Here is a 20,353-nt window from a genome sequence, read left to right as displayed (position 1 = left end):
AGAATCCTAACACCCTAAATCCAGGCTCTTGTCCCTTGACACTCACCACTGTAAACTCTTTCCCAGTTTTTCGTACTTTCACACTTGCTGCACTGTTGATCCTGGCCTGTTTTTCCTGTCCCTTGTTCATCAAGAAAGTGGGATTCCCACCCCTTTACTCCCCTCTCCACCACCACTCCCCACCCCCGGAGAAATTAAGTGCTCCCTTCTTTATTTTCCCAACACATTTTGCTGAGACCAGAGGTTTCTGGGTAATACTGATCCTTCCACTAACTTGGAAAGCTCAGGAAGGGCACTTCATCTTTGTGTGCTGGAACCTAATGCAGCATCTCTCATGTACTCCATGGAGCAAAGGTTTATTGAACCTCTAAGCCCATGGAAAAGTCTCACTCAGATTCCTAATTGCCAGTTGCTTTCCCAGCAGCCTCTTCCCGTTTTAAGGTATAAGCACAGTCCACAAACACCTTGTCTTTATGTCCATTTGCGCATTTTTCTTTTCCAGTTCTCATTCTATTTTCACCTTTGCTGTTTCCCTCTGTCTTCAGACAACAAAATAAGTGAAAGGTAAGTGGGAGGTTTTGGTAGCACGAATATCCAGGAAGTAAATTTTAGATAACTTAAATTTGTTTAATCATTAACAGATGTTGGTGTTTTTGTTTTATTCAGAAGATAAGATCTTGAGTGAAATACCTTCTACTTTCCAGTTTTTTAATATTCCTTTGCCTGCAAAAATCTGAGGGTAAGACATTACCCACCCGCCTCCTTTTGGCTAATGATGTTTTCCACTATCAGTAAAAATTAAAAAACAAATCAACCTCTAACATAAAAGAAAACACCTGTTTGGCTTGGAGAACTTGGCTAGGGAGGTCTTTTTTCTGACACGCCAAAAGCGACCATCACAGGGCCCCTTAAAAAAAAAAAAAAAAAAAGTCGTTTTTTTTCTATATTTCATGTGAGCATTGGCAGAAACTCTGACAAGCAGTTCTTCATATTTTATTATGTTCTTGCCTGCAGAATCTCTGTCAGGCAAAAACCTTGTCAGCGGAAAACCTGTCGTAGGATCAGAGGAGACAAAAACAGGTGTCACACAGGCAGTCAAAACTGAAGGAAAAAAAGATTAGGCTAAAGAGAGAGAGGCAGACAATTACATTAATGCCATTGCTTTTATCTTATAGATGTGTGTTATTATCTCGGGGTGCTGAGTGCGCAATTGCCTCAAAGAAAAGTAGACAGGAGACAAGGGGAAACTTGATAGTTATTAACTGAAGAGGCAGTGTGTCAAAGCTGGATGGGGTTCAAAGTTTTGCAAAGGAAAAAAACTGCAGGCAGCAAGCAACGGCTGTGTGGTTCTGCTTTCGGCTACATAAACCGAGTAGCTATCTAACATTTTCTACTTGGAAACAGATCATAGAAAGAAAAATTAATGAAAGATTTCATTTGGAGTTTTTGGGGTATAACATTTATCCTATATATATGTGACTGAATCATATAACCTTTTCTCTCTTATAAAGTCTTGCTACAGTGTGAGACATGGTGAGGCATGAAGACAGGCATTTGTCAGTTCAGCTGTGTTGTTTGGATATATTTAAAACACCTATTATCAACACACTTTTAATTTAAAAAAGCTATTAAGAAGCCCTTTTACTAAGTGTGAACATCTGTATGTGCAAGCTGTAAATTAGGAGATCACATATGTGTGCCTCAGTCAGAGACTAAATGAATTTGGCAAGTGTTTTCTATTACTGGTTTTTAAATACAGTAAAATATCTAAAGGAAAAATTGCTACATTTTATACTTTGTATTGACTCTTTTGATTGCGCCTGTTGGTACTGACTAATTGAAGTTATCTAATTAGAAATTTTCTAATTAGAAATTAGGGTTACTATCATGATCAAATTAGTAGACAGAATTCAAAGCACTAACCAATATCTCCCCTCTGTTTCTTTGTTCACAGTATTTCAGGAGATGTCACTTCTTTTCTGAAAGTTTGCGCTCCATTAAATATGTGTGATGGTATAAAATACTTTCGTTTTGCCAATGGTCTAAATCCCCAAAGAGTTTTTGCCTTGTTGATGACTCATACATGTCAAACAGCCCACTAATAGAGAATCGGATGGTAACTTCAGGTTTCCCTATCCGCTCAATCATATGTTGATCACATTAGTGGAAAAATCAGCAGATACTGCTTTAGTGCTTAACATTTTCTACTCGTGCATTTAAGATTTCGTTAGGTTAGACTTTTCCTAAGTCCTAAGACTGCCCTCTTAACCCGTTTTTATGAGCAAATCTTTACATAGGGTCTTTTTATCCCACCAGTTACTGATACAAAGCAGTTTGATACTTGATATGTGCATTAAGCAAATCCAGCAATCCAGAAGAAAACACACATCAGTGCCAAAAGTGTGTGTGATAGCCTAGAGATTTTAAGGGATTACAGTGGGGAAAAAGGATTGATTATAGATTTAGAATGAGATTTCAGCCTGAATTACTGGGGGAAGGAGGAAAAAAATACTTGTGACACAAACGTGACATTCATTTTTTTTTTTTTTTTAAAGTCGACTGAGTATAATAATTTCTTTCTTTTAGGTATTTCCCTACCAGATGCTGGCTTTTTATATCACAACTCTCTCTCAATTTTGAAATATTTTTTCGCATGCGATAGTTTAAAGCATATGTTTTATCAAATAGTAAATATGCCTTGCCATTGTACTTTTTGCTTAATGAAATTCTTATATAGATATATGCTCCTTTAAGAAAATCAAGACTTTAAAGTGAGGAACTGGGGAGTAGGGTGATTATTTTCTTACAGAAGAATTCATATTTTTGTTTAATAAAAGGATGTACACAGTTAATTCAGGTAGCAAATCTCAATAGTTATTTTTAAAACGAGGTATGTTTTATAGTCAGTGTACTGTGTATTTAATCCATTGATATATAAACTGAATAAAGTGGGGTTTGTGTAGCCAACTTTCAGCTGGCAGTGGCAACTGGAGATTGGATAGAACAGCAGCAACAATAATAATAATTTCCAAACCTGGTTTCAGCAAGTAGATTCAATTACTAAATCTCTTCTTAGCTCTACTGTAAAATGTGCAGATAAAATTTTCTCTTTGCCTGTTACCACCTTCATATGGAGTTGCTGCAAAAGAGCACAGGCATGCCCACAAAAGTGGGCCATGTGAGAAAGAAGAAGCAGGAGAATAAGTATAATCAAGGACCTGCTTAATCTACTAGCCAGGAGAGAGAGCTTCTGAACAACCGAGTGGTGAAATACTTTTATGTGTGCCTCACTCAGACTTTAACGCTTTTCAAAGTCTGTTTTGAGGACTTCATTATGCATAAGGCCACGGGGGCAGATGCCAGTCAGTTTGAAATATTGGCTGTGTAGTCTCAAGTGGAGCTCAGCTTCTACCTGGGACTAACTGTGGGTGTTTATGTGCATGTGTATATCCACATACCCTGAAAGCTACACGTCTACTGAGGTTGATTAAAATCTATAGGACAGTGGGGCTTATTAGAACTACTTTTGTCCGTCTTCCCTCCCTACAGTTTGGAATCACATTCATAATAAACCATGATAGTATTTATACATTATCTCTCATGTGTTAAGAGAAAAGAAAAAAGAATCAGGGACCATAATTCAGATAATGTATGTAAGGTATGGTAATGTAATGAGGATTTGTAGAGGTTCAGTGGAGTTTGTTCATTTTAAAAAACACTGACACACTATTTGTTGAAGAAAAAAAAATAAACCCTTTGTACATAAGGGTTGACAGTTTTTATCACCACACTTGGGGATCAACTCTTTTAGCTACATATCATTCATTTTCTTCTTTTCTTAAAAAAAAAAAAAAAAAGCTCTAGAAGCAAGCCTTCTCTCTCCTTGGTATTAAATATCCTCATTAATTCAACCTTGACAGTTACAGTTAGAAAGTTGTGACTTAATGGAACATGAGTTATTTTTACTTAACTTGCTCCCAATTACATAGTTCTTTCCCTCAGAAGTAGTGAATACAATGTGCAGATCTAAATATTACTTTAAGTCATACGAAATTGTTTTCTTAATCACAATTGTTGCCTGCCTTCATGATCTCCTGATTCACTAAAAAGTTTTAATATGTCATCATTGCCCTTTATTAATGTTCTCCCCAAGTGTTAAGGCTTTTATTAGGATCTAGCTTACATTCTGAGAGTAGGCTAACTCTTTGCCTTGAGCCCTGATACTCTTGCCTGGTAAGAGAGCTGAGTCTTGTAATGAGAAAGGATTGATGTGATAATGATTCCAAAGGGCCCCTTTATGAAGAAATTCTAAATACGCAAAATCCCATTAAACCTGTGGAAGTTCATGGGCTAGGTACATTGAAATGACATATCATTATATTGGGTATAGTGTGCTTATTATGAAGTGCAGTATAATTGAAAATTATTGGTCGTATCAACAAGAATGAAGAGCCACCACCCTCATAAATTCAGAGGTTATGGCCTAGACATTTGAGGTAGGAGTGGTAAAAATATTCTGTTTATAAATAATCAAAACTTTCAAATCTGACCCCAGAAATTGCTCCAGTAATAATCTCATCGCTAACAACTTTTAGAACTCTTAAAGTAATCATGGAAAGAATTTCATAAAAACAATCCCTAAAGACGTGTGTTAAATGTTAATCTATTGGAAATTAAAATAGTAGTCTAGGATCCAGAGTTCCTAAAAGCTGACCATTTGATGCTTGTAATTTGGAATTCTAAAGGGAGTTGAGGCAAGAGACCTGAAGTTCTCGAAACAATTAGCCTTGTAATTTAAGGCTCACTTGGCTTTCTCCCAAAATAAAAGAATAAGCCTTCTTTTTTAACTTGTAAAATTACTTCAAATTAGCATTAAAATTTTTAAAATATCCATGGCAGGACTGAAAATTAGTGAAATAACAGGTTTCCATTTAGACCCTTTTCATACAGATTTTTAATTGTTTTATTCTACAAAGTAGGTGGTTTTGAAAAAATCATTCTACTTTACATTCTTCTTACCTTAATGAATGGCAGTTAGCTTCACACTGCCATGCCTGAACAGCTAGGTGGACTCCACTGGACCTCAGGACCTGAAATGAGCATATTCCTGTGGAAACCACCTAAGTCACTTGAATTTGACTTTTAAGGAAAGTTGTGTTTAAAAAAAGTTGTGGAAAACTAAGAACTATAAACTATCACTGAGAGCCAATTTTGTAGGATCAGTGAAAAGCACTTTTATACTCTTACATTAAGAAAAAAAAGTATCTGAATATGTCCTTATTTCTGTGACCTTCACAGAAAATATTGGAAGTGAAGTCTGTAGAATTAAAGGTTTGCATTTATTTTAATTTATTTGAAGGTTTGAGGAGCAATTCCTGTTACTTAAAATAGAAATAAAAAATTGTTATTCACATTTCATGTGATAGATGTGTTCTTTTATAACTACCCCTCACACACCCCCAGCACTATTTTATACATTTGAAAACTGAATTTTATATAGGACATTACTTTGTTCTTTAAGTTAGCAGTATAGTTAAAAGTACATATTACTTTACATTTATTACCTATTTTGCATTATGTTTTATACTCATTTTACATTTATATTACATACATTAATGAAGCACAGAAATCCCAGCTGTTGTCCTTATGGCAATTCTGTTCCCACATAAATGAGTTTTCTTCATTCAGACTCAAGTGTCATTTTGGGGTCCTGTGGCTTAGCCACCATGTTCCTTTGGAAAACTGTAGATCTTATCAAAATGTTTATTGAAATTATATCCAGGCTTCAGTTTCTCCTTTGTTTTATAGCCATAAAATTGCCAGTTTAAGCTTCTGTTTCTAGCATTTTGAGGAAATCCAAGTAAATTATGTTCCATCAGTAACCTCATTCACAGTTTAATAAGCTTGTATTGTATGACTTTGTTTCCTTTTTTCTAATATCCTTATCTTGCAGTTAAAGCTTTTGCTTTTTCCAGATGAAATTCTCTATACTAAAAAGAGGTTAATTGACCCTTTGTTTGTTTTTCCTCCAGGCCTTTTACAAAAGAAAAATACTCGTTTCTTTATAGATGCTCTTCTTACAGTCTTACTGTGTGACTGTTCTCTGACCCCTTTCCAGGATCTATACTACACCTTTTTCTATAGCTATAAGGCCATCAGTCTAACATATTGATCACAAATCTAGTATTTGTGCATAGTACTATTGTGGATGATTTTCATAAAGTCTGTGTATTATGATTCAGTCTGTGTACCTTGCAATTAAGATTATTTTCCTTAACCATATTAGACTTCTATCCTGCTTTTCTACTAAAAGTGCATTGTAATCTCCCAAATAATACTTAACCTAGTAAGAAAGAAAATATGACAAGTTGACTCAGGATTCCTGCTTAGCTAGCAGCACCACCTTACCTTCTGAATTGCCTTAATTACCCACCTTCACTTAGTCTGTGAGGGGGTGCTGTCAAGGACAAAAGAAGGATTGAGAAAGGGACATGGATGAAATGAAGAATCTGGTGGCATGGTGGAATCATACATTTACCCTTCCAGTGAAAATAGAATAATGGCTTTTTATTCTATTATATACACTTAACTGTGTTCATCCATCCAACAATATGATTACTCAACACTCTTGAGTGATTTTGTTTCAGGTATGGTTGCTACTCAAAATCAAGGTCTTGAGATAAGTAGGAACATAAGTGATCACAGGAAATGGTAGAGTCCATTTCCTCTTGTATAAGGAAGCCTCTCTAGGCTTCATAGAAAAAGAAAATAGAATATAAATCGAAACTGGAGAGAAAAGGTAGTCAGAGGAATTAATAAGAAAGAAGAAAGACACTTGAACAGCGTTGAAAGTAAACATTCTGAGAAAATACAGCTTTACGGATGGAACCTCGCTTATCTCTCTGGCATCATCTTGGGTTCTTCTCTTGTTCATGTCCTAGCCGAATTGGCTTTGCCTGGAATACCCAACTCCCACCCCACTGAAATTATGTTCTCATGTCACATACCCAGTTTGTAATTTTGTGTTTTAATGTATTTTTTGTTTGTTTTTCCTTTTTTTTTTTTTCTTTTTGAGATGGGGCTCATTCTTTTGCGTAGGCTGGAGTGTAGTGGTACGATCTTGGCTCACTGCAGCCTCCACCTCCCAGGCTCAAGTGATCCTCCCATCTCAGCTTCCCAAGGATCTGAGAGTATAGGTGTGCACCACAATGCCTGGCTAATTTTTGTATTTTTTGTAGACGGTGTCTCGCCGTGTTGCTCAGGCTGATCTCAAACTCGAGCTCAAGTGACCCACCCTCCTCAGCCTTCCAAAGTGCCGGATTACAGGCATGAGCTACCGTGCCCTGTAATTTTTAAAAGTCTGTTTTTTCACTAGTCCGTTAACTTCAAGTGGGCCCAAATCATACCTGTTTTGTTCTTCACTAAATCTCTAAAACTTAGTATGGGACAGGAAATACACATTTAGTGACCAAATAGTAAAGTGCTAGTAATATGTGAAAGCCCTGTGAACCTCACTTTGGGCAGATCAGAGGGCCCATGTCAGAGTTAGTAGGCTGGAAAGTAAATCAATCTGTCGAAGGTCTTCTGACCCAGGTTAAGGATTTTGTGTGTGGGTGAGAGAGAAGTGGAGCATTTATGTGTGTGAAGAGGCTGGGGGCATCATTGGAAATTTTGAACAGAGAAAAGACTTACTTGAAGCAGTATTTTGAGATGACTGACTTGGTTTTATTTAGCATATAGTAGGCCAGTGAGAATAGAGAGAGACTGAATCAGTTAGGAGCCCTTGTAATAATGAAGTTATGAAGGACTAAAAGCCTGCTCTAAAATGGTATAAATTAGACTAGAAAGAAGAAATTGATCCAGGAAAAACCGCAATGGAAGAGTTTAAAGTGATTAAGGATGACAATGACCTAGGGAAAACAAGGGAAACTAGTCAGAGATAATTTTGAATGTTCTTGCTAGATAATGTTAAGGGAGACAACACCACCACCAAGATAGAAACTTTTATCTACAGTATGACCTCAACTGTATAAAGTTGTGTATTGAAAAAAGTAGATATAGATACATCAACATATAGACAATCATTGCTTTGGGTGGTGGGATTATGGATAATTGTCTTTTTGTTTTCCTTTCTCTTGAATTTAGAACATTTTCTCAATGAGCACCTATGAGAAAATGACACACAAAAAAGTCTGATTTCAAGTATTTTGGCCTAGTTTCCTGGTTCTACCTTTCACAGCAAAAGGAGTCAAGTGTGTGTTTGGAGTTGAGCTTGGGGAGAGCTAAATTTAAAGGTTAGGGATCATCTGCATAGTGTAGGAATAGTTGGATTCCTAGGGGCAAATTATCACAGGAGGGCAACTGGAGAGGCAGTTTGTCTGGAAACCTGATGTTTCCTCTGAATCTCGGTTGATTTTGCCTCCAGATCTTCCAAACTGGAAAATCCCAATCATTTTGTAACTGTGCCTCATCTTCACTACAAGCATCTGTGTTTCCTCCTGCTTCTTAGCTTCTTAGCTTGGTCTTGATTCTATGCTTTCTTCTCCTTTCTCCTTAAATTGAGATTGTATTCTTCAAGTCACTGGCTTGCTTATACTTAAAATAATTTTGAAAACTAAAGACTACCCTAACATTCTCATATGCTACGTTACTTGCCAATATCTTACAGCAGGTAAGTGACAGAACTGGGATTAGGCTCTGGCCCTAGAGACTCTAAGCACCTTTTAAAAAGACAACAAGCACCTTTTAAAAACACTGGAAACATGAAATTGTTGCTTTCTGTCATTATTTTTTAACCTTAACCTGTTGTTTCCAATCCTTTTCCCCCAAATAACATTACCATAAATGTTCACTGGAAAGTCTTTCATGACTCAACTTAACATGCATGCCTACAATGAAAATTAATAAAATATCTAGAAATAGAAATTTTATTTTAAAAATTGTTATCACAGTGATAAAATCCAAGCAATATAAATATTACAAATTTTAAAAATTTGTTAAACATAAAGTGGATTTTTGTTAGAAATGTATCTGTCAGTGAAATAGATGGGACTATAAATTTTTTTCTTCTCAGATTAGTTCATGTATCCATGGATGAATAGTACTTATTACAAAAAGGAGAAAAGGCACACTACCAGTTCTATTCCCAGTTTTCATTTCTACAGATGTAACTGCTGAGACATTGGTTCACGTGAATACATGGGACTAGGAGGTTTGTTATCACATTGTCATTCATTTCTTAGAAGTCATTTCAAGTTATATGCCAAAAATTACACAGCACTTGATTCGTTTGCTAAAAGCGAAGAAATTGAAACCATCCTATGTATTACTCGGATATTGCTACAGTCATTTCTTTTTCAATTTATGGAAAAGGGCATTAAATTATATCAAATAATGATTTATAATTTTTTTTTGGCTAGATACAGGGTTTCGCTCTGTTGGCCAGGCTGGTCTCAAACTGCTGGCCTCAAGTGATCTGTCCTCCTAGGCCTCCCAAAGTACTGGGATTACAAGCATGAGCCACCAGGCCCTATACAATTAATTGTTAGTCTTCAGTTTAGAGGCATGTTGTTTATCCATGTATACACAGAAAAGATTCAGAAAATAAAAATACTGTATTAGTTTTTAATTCAAATAACTTCTGCAATTTTTTTTAACAAAATGCTTTTATCTTACTGTTGCAGACTCAGCTATCTTAATTGAAGAAAATTTCCACCAGGTAGCCTAATTGGCACATCCAGTGATCATGGTCAAATGGTCATATTTGATCAATGAGGCTGATAAATCTGACTTAATTTTTATTAGAAAAAGCTGAGTTCACATTTCAGTTCAAATAAATGCACTTTGAGAAAACTTATTTTAAAAAAACCATATCAATGAGTTATGGAATGCATCTTTTATGATACATTACTGAAACAGTCCAGAATAAAATGTGGTGCTAGTAAAATTTATTTATTCAGCTTATAATAGACATGATATTTCTCATTACTTAATTAGTAATTATGTACTATAATATATAACTTATTTATGAAATGAGAAGTATGTTAGAAGTCATATCACTTTGATAAATATGGTTCCATGTATATCACACAATTTAGTGTGGACTTTAGTAAAAAAATTAGGTAAGAGTAGTATATAAAAATATTTATCAATTTTGCTAGGTATCATGATCAGACTGTTTTTATATGCTTAATGAAAGAGGAATTTACATACTTGCTAAAAATTAAGTGCTTTGACATTTGGATTATAATTCTGTTATTTTTATTAGCGGTATGTAGAAGGTATTCAAAATCTTTTAAGATGAAAATGATGATTAATGATAAATATGTTGATATTATTTGATTATGTAGGTTATAACTACCTTACTAAATGATAAACATTGTTTCTGAAAGAAATTAGGTAAAATTTCTATGTATACCTTTTATTCAGTGTATTCTACAAATTTTGTAGGGACAGGAAGATACTCAAACTAAATTTAAAAGAGTAGGCATCCCTTAATTTGCTTAGGGGCTTTTCTTCCCATGTGATGACACCTCCTAGGGATGAATGAGAGTTGAGGATAGTTGAAAAGAATATCTTAGCTTTGGATATGTGGGGTTCGAGGAGGGAGACTATTTTCACCGTTGGACACTCATGCTTTGCTCCCATAGGATGCTTTCTAAAGAGCAACACATTATTAAAATAGACAAGAATGTAAGAAGAGAGTTCATTATCATTGCCCATTTTATATGATGTCTGAATTCTGAACATTCCAGCATAGTCCTAAATCCTGTATCAGATCTAGCTACACTTTACTCATCTGTGTATAGTCAGGGAAATATGAGGCTTTATTAGTTGTTTTTTTGTTTGTTTGTTTTTTGAGACAGGGTCTTACTGTGTTGCTCAGGCTGGAGTGTAGTGGCTCAATCACGGCTCACTGCAGCTTTGACCTCCATGGGCTCAAGTGATCCTCCCATCTCAGCCTTCCGAGCAGCTGGGACGACAGGCATGTGCCACCATGCTAAGCTAATTTTTGTATTTTTTTTGTAGAGTTGGAGTTTCACCATGTTGCCCAGGCTGGTCTCGAACTCCTAGGCTCAAACAATCCACCTGCTTCAGCTTCCCAAAGTGCTGGAATTACAGGTGTGGGCCACCACAGCTGGCCTATTAATTCTTTTAATAATCAAATTGTGAATTATTTTAGCACTCAGAAGAGTTTTACACCCTGGGCAAGTGTACCGTGTAGAATATAAGCCAGGGTATATACCTTTATTTTGTAAAGAAGGAAGGGTACAATTTTGAGAAGAGAAACAAGAATGGATAGTCCTCACGTACAGTTCCGTGAACTGCAAGATCTGGAAATTGGGTCCCTGTGTTTGCATACCTCATGGAAGGCCATTTTATATCCCGAGCTTAGGCATACTGTAATGAGAAATCCACTGAATTAAGTCATGTCCCAGTGGAGTAATGCAAAAATGCCCTGCTCTCTTCACTTGGCTCTAAGCTGTCCCTGCCCCTGTTTCTGTCTTTAATTTTTCTTTGTGGTATGTGAGTGGGGGCATATGTGTCATAATCATCTAGGGCAATTGTCAAAGGCTGTGATTTTTTTTTTTTTTTTTTTTTTTTTTTTTTGAGGCGAAGTTTCGCTCTTGTTGCCCAGGCTGTTGTGCAATGGCGCAGTCTCAGCTCACTGCCACCTCCACCTCCTGGGTTCAAGAGAGTCTCCTATCTCAGACTCCTGAGTAGCTGGGATTACAGGTGCCCACCACCATGCCTGGCTAATTTTTATGTTTTTAGTAGAGATGTGGTTTCACTATATTGGCCAGACTAGTCACGAACTCCTTACTTCTTGGTGATCCCAAAGTGTCAGACCTCCCAAAGTGCTGGGCCTCCCAAAGTGCTGGGATTACAGGGATGAGCCACCATGCCCGGCCACAATTTTCAAAGTTAAAACAACCCTCTTACTTCTGAACTTTTCTACGTTAATGGGTTATGGCTTTGTGGCCAAGGTTCATCCAGTACCTTCACCAGCCACTGTTCCTGCTGGACAGATGTCATGTCTCCCATGTGACAACTATTGCTTAAATTAAACTACTGCACTCTTACCAGAATTTTACATCTAAAACTAAAAATAATTTTTATCTTTTAATCTTTTGCTGTTCAGAGATGGAGTCTCATTCTGTCTCCCAGGCTGGAGTATAGCGCAGGATCATAGCTCACTGCAGCCTGGAATTCCTGGGCTCAAGTGATCCTCCTGTCTCTGTTGCCTCAAGTAGCTGGGACTATAGGCTTGCACTGCCATACTTGTCCTTGCCTGACTCATTAATTTTTTTTTTTTTTGGGACATGGTTTCACTGTGTTGTCCAGGTGGATCTCCAATTCCTATCTTCAAGTGATCCTCCCATCTCAGCCTCCCAAAGCACTGAGATTTCAGGCATGAACCACCACACCTACCCATTTTCCTCTTATAAAATGTTTAATACTTTCCTAATCCTATTAACAAGAAATAAAATTACAAGCTTTCCACAGGTCTTTGCCTTTACAAATAAAGCTCCTTACTTACAGTCTGCTAATATGATCTTTTTGGACTAATTTCCAACTATTTTGCTGCAAGTGTTACATTCTTTAGATAGTCAGGTCCCTAACACATACCCATTAATTCAGTGATTCTCAAAGTATCATCCTGGCCAGTAGCATCAACGTCTTCTGGAGACTTGTTAGAAATGCAGATTCTTGATGCCCAGACCCAGTGAATCAGGAACTCTGGGGGAGGTGGCCCAGCAGTCTGTTTTAACAGGCCCTCCACTTGATTCTGATGCACACAATGAGTGAGAATCACTGCCTTAGTTCCGTCTAACTACAGTACTGTCCTCCTTCTTTCTTGCCTGCTGACTTCCAAGTTAGGAGACTGCGTTCCCGGCAGCATTGCCCTCTCTTCTGTGTCCCACAGTACTTGGTCAAATCTTTTTTATAGCATTTATATTGCCTACGTCTGTCTGCTTTTGAAGGTGGAGGCCACAACATAAATTACTTTTGTATCTGCATACAGCACGTACTTCAGAGATAAGTTAATAGGTGCTGGTGAATAAATGAATGTATGCATGAATGAAGGAGGAGAGCATTTTAGGAGGAGCAGTGATCAATAAGGTCAGCTGCTATGGAGAGATTGTGGAGAATAATGAAGGAAAAAAGCTGTTGGATTTCACAGAAAGGCAGGTGTTGGTGACCTTTGAAATGCTTGCTTCAGCAGAGTGATGGGCAAGTAGCCCAGATTGCTGGTAGTTAGGGACTTCCAACATGATGAGGACTTCCAGGTTTCATATTGACTATTTATTCAAACATGTAGTGAAAACAGAAATTTCTTGAGTGAATTTGCTGAGTGACCTTAGGCCAGTTACCTAACCTGATTGAGGCCATGATCTCAGAATAAGCGGTAATAATAATACTGTGTTTGTATGCTTTTTAATTGAAGGATGAAAAGAGCTAATAGTGAGCCTCTAGAACAGGGATGTCCAATCTTTTGGCTTCCCTGGGCCATAGTGGAAGAAGAAGAATAGACTTGGGCCACACATAGAATACACTAACACACTGACGATAGCTGATAAGCTAAAAATAAATGGCAAAAAAATCTCATTTAAGAAAGTTTATGAATTTGTGTTGGGCCGTGTTCAAAGCCGTCCTCGGCCACATGTGGCCCGTGGGCCACGGTTTGGACAAAGTTGCTCTAGAATGATGCCTGATACATAGTTGTCACTTAAAGGGTTATTTTCTTTACACTCTTCCTCACCATTATTTTTCCTTATTAATGCTGTTGAAGGCATTCTTCACTCTTGGTAAATTCGTATAAGATGTGAAATTGTGTGTGTGTATGTGTTTTTTTTGAGACGGAGTCTTGCTCTGTCACCCAGGCTGGAGTGCAGAGGCACAATCTCGGCTCACAGCAAGCTCCACCTCCCGGGTTCATGCCATTCTCCTGCCTGAGCCTCTCAAGTAGCTGGGACTACAGGCAGCTGCCACAATGCTCGACTAATTTTTTGTATTTTTAGTAGAGACAGGGTTTCACCATGTTAGCCAGAATGGTCTCGATCTCCTGACCTCGTGATCTGCCTGCCTCGGCCTCCCAGAGTGCTGGGATTACAGGTGTGAGCCACCGTGCCCGGCTGTTAAATTGTTTAGAATACTCTTTATTCCATTCATTGCAGAAAGTGTGAATTGCATTCAGCCTGGAACTAACATACTTTTAGTTGAACACTGACTACTACTTTGAAATTACTTTTTTTTTTTTTTGAGACAGAGTCTCACTCTGTCACCCAGGCTGGAGTGCAATGGCACAATCTCATCTCACTGCAACCTCTGCCTCCCAAGTTCAAGCGATTCTCTTGCCTCAGCCGCCCAAGTAGCTGGGACTACAGGTGCACGCTACCATGCCTGGCCAATTTTTGTATTTTTAGTAGAGACGAGGTTTCGCCACATTGGCCAGGTTGGTCTCCAACTCCTGAACTTGTGATCCACCCAACTCGGCCTCCCAAAGTCCTGGGATTACAGGCGTGAGCCACCACACCTGACCTTGAAATTACTTTTTAATCAGCTAGAAAAGTACCTCAAAGGGTAGTTGTAATAGAACTCTTTTAGTTCCAACTTACAGAATGTGACTTCAAGTAGACAGTGAGAAAAAGGTAGAGGGGAAAGGGAGAGGTAGTGGAGGGACAAGGAGAGACAGATTTTGTTCGCTCATGTAACAGAAAATTCCAGGGACAGTACCAACCTCAAAGCACTGCCAAATCTTCTGAATCAAACAATGTTATCAGTACTAGATATTTGTCAGATCCTCTTGCAGCCTAGCTCGTCTCCATATGATTTGCATTCTCAAGCATATTCATTAGCTACAAAGTTAGAGGAAAGAGAAGAAATTCCCAGTAGTTCTAAGTAAATTCCTGGATTCAACCTCACTGTCAAGACTTAGGTCACTTACCTATTCTTGAACCAGTTGTTATGGTCAGGGTGCTGGAGCAGACTGGTTTTCTAGGCCTGGCTAAGGAATATTCAGTCTGTGAAATACTGGTATTGGCCAGGTATGGTAGCTTATGCCTGTAATCCCAACACTTTGGGAGGCTGAGGCAGGTGGATCACTTGAGCCCAGAAGTTCGAGACCAGGCTGAACAACATGGGGGAAGCCCATCTCTACAAAAAAAAATACAGAAAAATTATCTGGGTATGGTGCCATGTACCTCTAGTCCTAGCTACTTGGGAGACGGAGTCCCCGGAGGTGGAGGCTGTGGGGAGCTGTGATCATGCCACTGCACTTCAGCCTGGGTCATAGAGTTAGAACCTGTCTCAAAATAAAATAAAATAAAATAAAATAAAGACTGGTGTTGAGTGTAAGGGACAAGTTCCCAAAAGGAAATGTAGCTTCTATTACCAGAATGAAGGGGAGTGGACACAAATCAGGCAAAAAAATTGATATCAACTCACTATAAAGAAAAGGGCTTTTCAAACTGTACTTCCAAGGTTCGGCCCACTGAGATACTTAAGCAAGTTGAGAAAAAAGGAGTAATACATGATTGGACATTCTGTAATCTGTGATTACTCCAGCTTCACCTAGAACAGCTTCACTTTTATATATTTTGTATGTGCAACTTCTGGTTAGATTTCATTTGAATCTTTTTTTTTTTTTTCTGTGATGGAGTCTCACTCTGTTGCCCAGGCTGGAGTCCAGTGATGTGATCTCGGCTCACTGCAACCTCTGCCTCCTGGGTTCATGTGATTGTCTTGCCTCAGCCTTCCAAGTAGCTGGGACAACAGGCATGTGCCACCACGCCGGGCTAATTTTTGTATTTTTAGTAGAGATGGGGTTTCCCCATGTTGGCCAGGCTGGTCTCAAACTCCTGACCTTGGGTGATCCACCTACCTCAACTTCCCAAAGTGCTGGATTACAGGCGTGAGCCACGGTGCCTGGCCTGAAAATGAATCTTGACAATACCATTGGTATAGGACAAATTAGCAATTGGTTAGGCCCATAAAATTAATTAAAGTAGGTGCCGTCTTTTCCCACTCCATCCTGATGAACAAGTTCTTGACCTACATTTTCTACAGTGCCATTGGCCTAACTCATATTCCTAACCCTGCAAGATCCAGACCTGTCTCCTCCACAGTTAGATATATGAAGATCATGAAATTAGGCAGCAGTCCAGTTCTCACCTTACAGATTTTATGACAATTAAAATATCATCACGTATCATAGTTCCAGGGGCACTTCCCCAAAAGTTGTCACAACTTGGTGACTCAATATGATCTAGTAATTGTAAAGCAGAAAATTTTGATATATTCAAGAAATTTGGCAGATCATAATCTTTGATGATATGTTTATGCTGAAGTTTGCAAGCTAGGCAGTTTAATTTTTTCTGAGACGGAGTCTTGCTCTGTCGCCAGGCTGGAGTGCAGTGGCGTGATCTTGGCTCATTGCAACCTCCGCCTCCCGGCTTCAAGCGATTCTCCTGCCTCAGCCTCCCAAGTAGCTGGGACTACGGTGCGTGCCACCACGCCCAGCTAATTTTTGTATTTTTAGTAGAAACGGGGTTTCACCATATTGGCCAGGATGGTCTCGATCTCTTGACCTCGTGATCCACCCACCTTGGCCTCCCAAAGTGCTGGGATTATGGGTGTGAGCCACCGTGCCCGGCCTAGTTTAGTATTTTTTAAGTCTTCATCTGTGGCTCATCTCCTAGGTAACTGCTTCCTAAACCACACTCTTAGAGCTTTTTTGTGATCTACTTTTGACTTCCATTAAATATCTAATCCACCTTTTCATCATCATCAGGGCCCAAACAAAGCTGGTGAGGTGTCTGTTTGTGTAAATAAAGTTTGTTTGTTTGTTGGTTTGTTTTTGGAGACAGGGTCGTACTCTTCTACCCAGGCTGAAGTACAGTGGCACAATCATTGCTCCACTGCAGCCTTGACCCTCAGGGCCCAAGCAGTCCTCCCACCTCAGCCTCCCAAGTAGCTGAGACTACCAGTATGCCTGGCTAATTTTTTATTTTTTTGTAGAGACAGGGTTTCACTGTGTTGCCTAAGCTGATCTCAAACTCTAGGGCTCAGGTAATTCTCCTGCCTTGGCCTCCCAAAGTGCTGAGATTACAGGTGTGAGCCACTGCACCTGGCCTAAATAAAGTTTTATTAGAACACTGACACACCTAATAGTTTAAGTCTTATCTATGTATGGCTGTTTTCTTGCTATAACAGCAGAGGTGAATAGGTGTGAAAGACAACGCATAACCCATAAACCTAAAATATTTACCATCTGGCCATTACAGAATAAGTTGTTGACCTTTGCTGTATATTTATGTGGTTTATAACAGTTTTTCTACTTTTTTCTCTTTTTTTTTGAGACACGTCTCACTTCTGTTGCCCAGGCTGGAGTGCAGTGATATAATCATGGTTCACTGCAACCTGGATCGCCCCTGGGCTCAGGGGATCTTCCTACCCCAACCTCCCGAGTATCTGGTACCACAGGTGTATGCCACCATGCCCAGCTAATTTTTCCGCTTTTTGTAGAGGTGGAGGTTTTACCCAGGCTGGTCTTGAACTCTTGGCTTAGGCAATCTGCTGTCTCGCCTCCCAAAGTGCTGGAATTACAGGTGTGAGCCACCTTGCCCAGCTGTATTCTTCCTTACTGACATACGGTATACTTATGAAGAAGAATCAACTAGTGTCCTTATAATATCCTCAATCTCAGGTGTTCTCGAAAGCATATCTAGGGAAATATTTTTGTTCTATCTGTGTTCTTTTAATTCTCTGACGATTCTTTCTTTTCTTCTGTACCCTTAACAGTTTAGTCCTCTGCATCTTTAAAACAACCAACTTTGGCCAGGTGAGGTGGTTCATGCCTGTAATCCCAGCACTCTGGGTTGCTGAGGCAGGCAAATCACAAGGTCAGGAGATCAAGACCATTCTGGCTAACACGGGGAAACCCCGTCTCTACTAAAAATACAAAAGAAAAAAAAAAAATTAGCCAGGCGTGATGGCGGGCCCCTGTAGTCCCAGCTAGTCGGGAGGCTGAGGCAGGAGAATGGCATGAAACCAGGAGGCGGAGCTTGCAGTGAGCTGAGATTGTGCCACTGTACTCCAGCCTGGGCGACAGAGCAAGACTCCGTCTTAAAAAATAAATAAAAAATAAAATAACCAACCTTTTTTAATGAGTGGGAGGGAGAGAGATTATGGTTTTTTTCACATACAGTTTGAACGCATTTGCACACACACCTGCATGTACTTAATGCAGAGATGCAAGGTGCCAAGTACACACACAAAGATCAGGATTTTGTGTCGTTTTATTTCCTTTCTGCTGACTCCTGTCAGTTTCATATTTGCTGTTGTCATAGAAGTCCGTTTTGTAAAGAACTGTCTGATATGGTTGAGGAGAGCTGATGAAGGGAAATGGAGGAGGTGCAGATCTCCCCTGATCTGGTCACTGGATTCTGTAAGCAGAGCAGCCACTCATCAGGAGGCTGAGTAGTTAAGCTGTACTTGAAGAAGAACAGGGATAGTAATACCCCATTCCTGCCTTTTTGCAGTCTAAATGCCCTGTGGAGTGAGAGAAAACTTCAGTCCCTAGGCTTGTGAATCCCTTATCTTTCCCAAATGTTAAATTAATTTTTAAGGCTATTTATTCAAAGTCGACTTAACCACTAGAATAGGGAAGATCAGACAAATCAGCTGCAAGAAATGAAGTATGAGAAAACCCGAACTCTCTGACAAAGTATTCCTGGGAGTAAATGTGTTGAATGAAGCCAGCGGGTAAATGATAAGGGCCTTTACACTGTGGATGTAAGAAAGCAATTTATCAAGAGTACATGAACTCTCTAGTGACCACAAGTCAGGAGGAAATGAGAGTGGAGGAGGAGCCCTGAAAAAATACATGTGAAATACTAAAAAATCTGTGTGCACGCACTTTTAAATTCCTCCATTATTATGCAGTAATATTGGTGTAGTAAAATAGGAGTTGCTGAGAATGCACATGCAGTGTAGCCCATACCGTTAGGGATAAGGTGTTAGGAAAAGCAGCTGAGAAAGGCCACACAGTAGTTTAGAATTTGCAGAAACCTTAGGTACATAACTTAGGTGTACTTATGACTTGAGCCTAGATGTTGGCTGATACCCATTTGCCTGACTCATGAGGTTAGATGACCATCCTTCAGGCTCATGTGTTCATCTTGTTTAATTCCTCAATGGGCATATGCATATAATTCTGACAGTTCTGAGAGCCTTTTGTGTTCTCTTAAGGAGTTTAGAGTGCCTCTCACTCATTATCTCACTAATCTTTGCAGCAGCTCTGTAAGCCCTACAGATAAGACAGTGTTATTGTTTGAGAAACTGAGGCAAAATGTAATGATATTATCAGCAACAGGGTGTTGCAGTAACTCAGATATGGATGGGGACTAGAATTTATGACCTTATTTTGGCATTTAGTTCTACAGAAGAGATAGTGTTTTCTTAAATTTGAGGAGAAAAAGCACCCAATTGTTGAAATTTCCATTGTATTGAAAGTGTTGACTCTGAGAATGGTCATCCTCAGCTTTTTCTACTGAGATAACACAGCTAAGATACACCAGAAATTCCCACATATTGTCTTGTCATTTGTTTCCATTTTCATCTGTACCCTTAGAGCTATTAACAAAGTGACTTATTTCTTTCTTTTTAAAATTATGACTTTAATTTTCTTTCCTTTTTATCCTGAATAAGTTTCAGAAAACATGCCAGTGAACACAAAAGCTATCTAACAGGTGACTAACGAGAGAAATTGGGAGAACTAGGTTTTTGGATAACCCACTATAGCTAATATGACTTGACTTAAATTACTAACCCTCCACACAGATGTCAGCTTTCCTTATTTCCTCCAAATTAGGTCTTTTACCCCTATCGTCTAAAGAACACTCTCTTCCTCCTCAAACCATTTAGGTATTATAACGGGTGAATGTTATTCAGAAAAGTGGTATTAATTGAGCCTCCCCGTATGGCATGAGTTAGGAATTGTTTTGTTTTGTTTTTGGTAGGGGGTGGGGGACACTATCGTAACTTGAGTTGAACCACAGTTCACTTAACAAATCAATGAGGTTTTTAGCACCAGCCACGGTCATTTAAAAACATCCTCAGTGGCTCCTTATCTTAAAGTTGAATGTATTTTGTATTTGTTGTTGCCTGCAATTTATAAACACATCCAATTTAAAAAAGAAGAAAGAAAAGGGGTAAAACAGAAAGGAGATGTCAGAGAACTATTTTCTTTGCAGGATCTTGCTTAAACACATATGGCGAACATTCATGTGTAGAAATGGAGCCCTGGTAACTTCCAGCGATATTTCTAACTCCTATTCTCTTTTTATCT

The 20,353-nt window shown here is 38.8% G+C and overlaps 1 protein-coding gene across 1 annotated transcript in view; it reads left to right on the top strand.

The window, feature by feature from the left end:
- The window catches only part of BNC2 (basonuclin 2), a 449,350-nt gene that overhangs the window by 297,634 nt on the left and 131,363 nt on the right, over positions 1-20,353 (top strand). The gene's annotated exons all lie outside the window — the stretch shown is intronic.

The sequence above is a fragment of the Rhinopithecus roxellana genome, chromosome 16 (genome assembly GCF_007565055.1).
Source record: "Rhinopithecus roxellana isolate Shanxi Qingling chromosome 16, ASM756505v1, whole genome shotgun sequence".
NCBI lineage: Eukaryota > Metazoa > Chordata > Mammalia > Primates > Cercopithecidae > Rhinopithecus > Rhinopithecus roxellana.
This window is presented reverse-complemented; position numbering and strand designations above follow the sequence as displayed.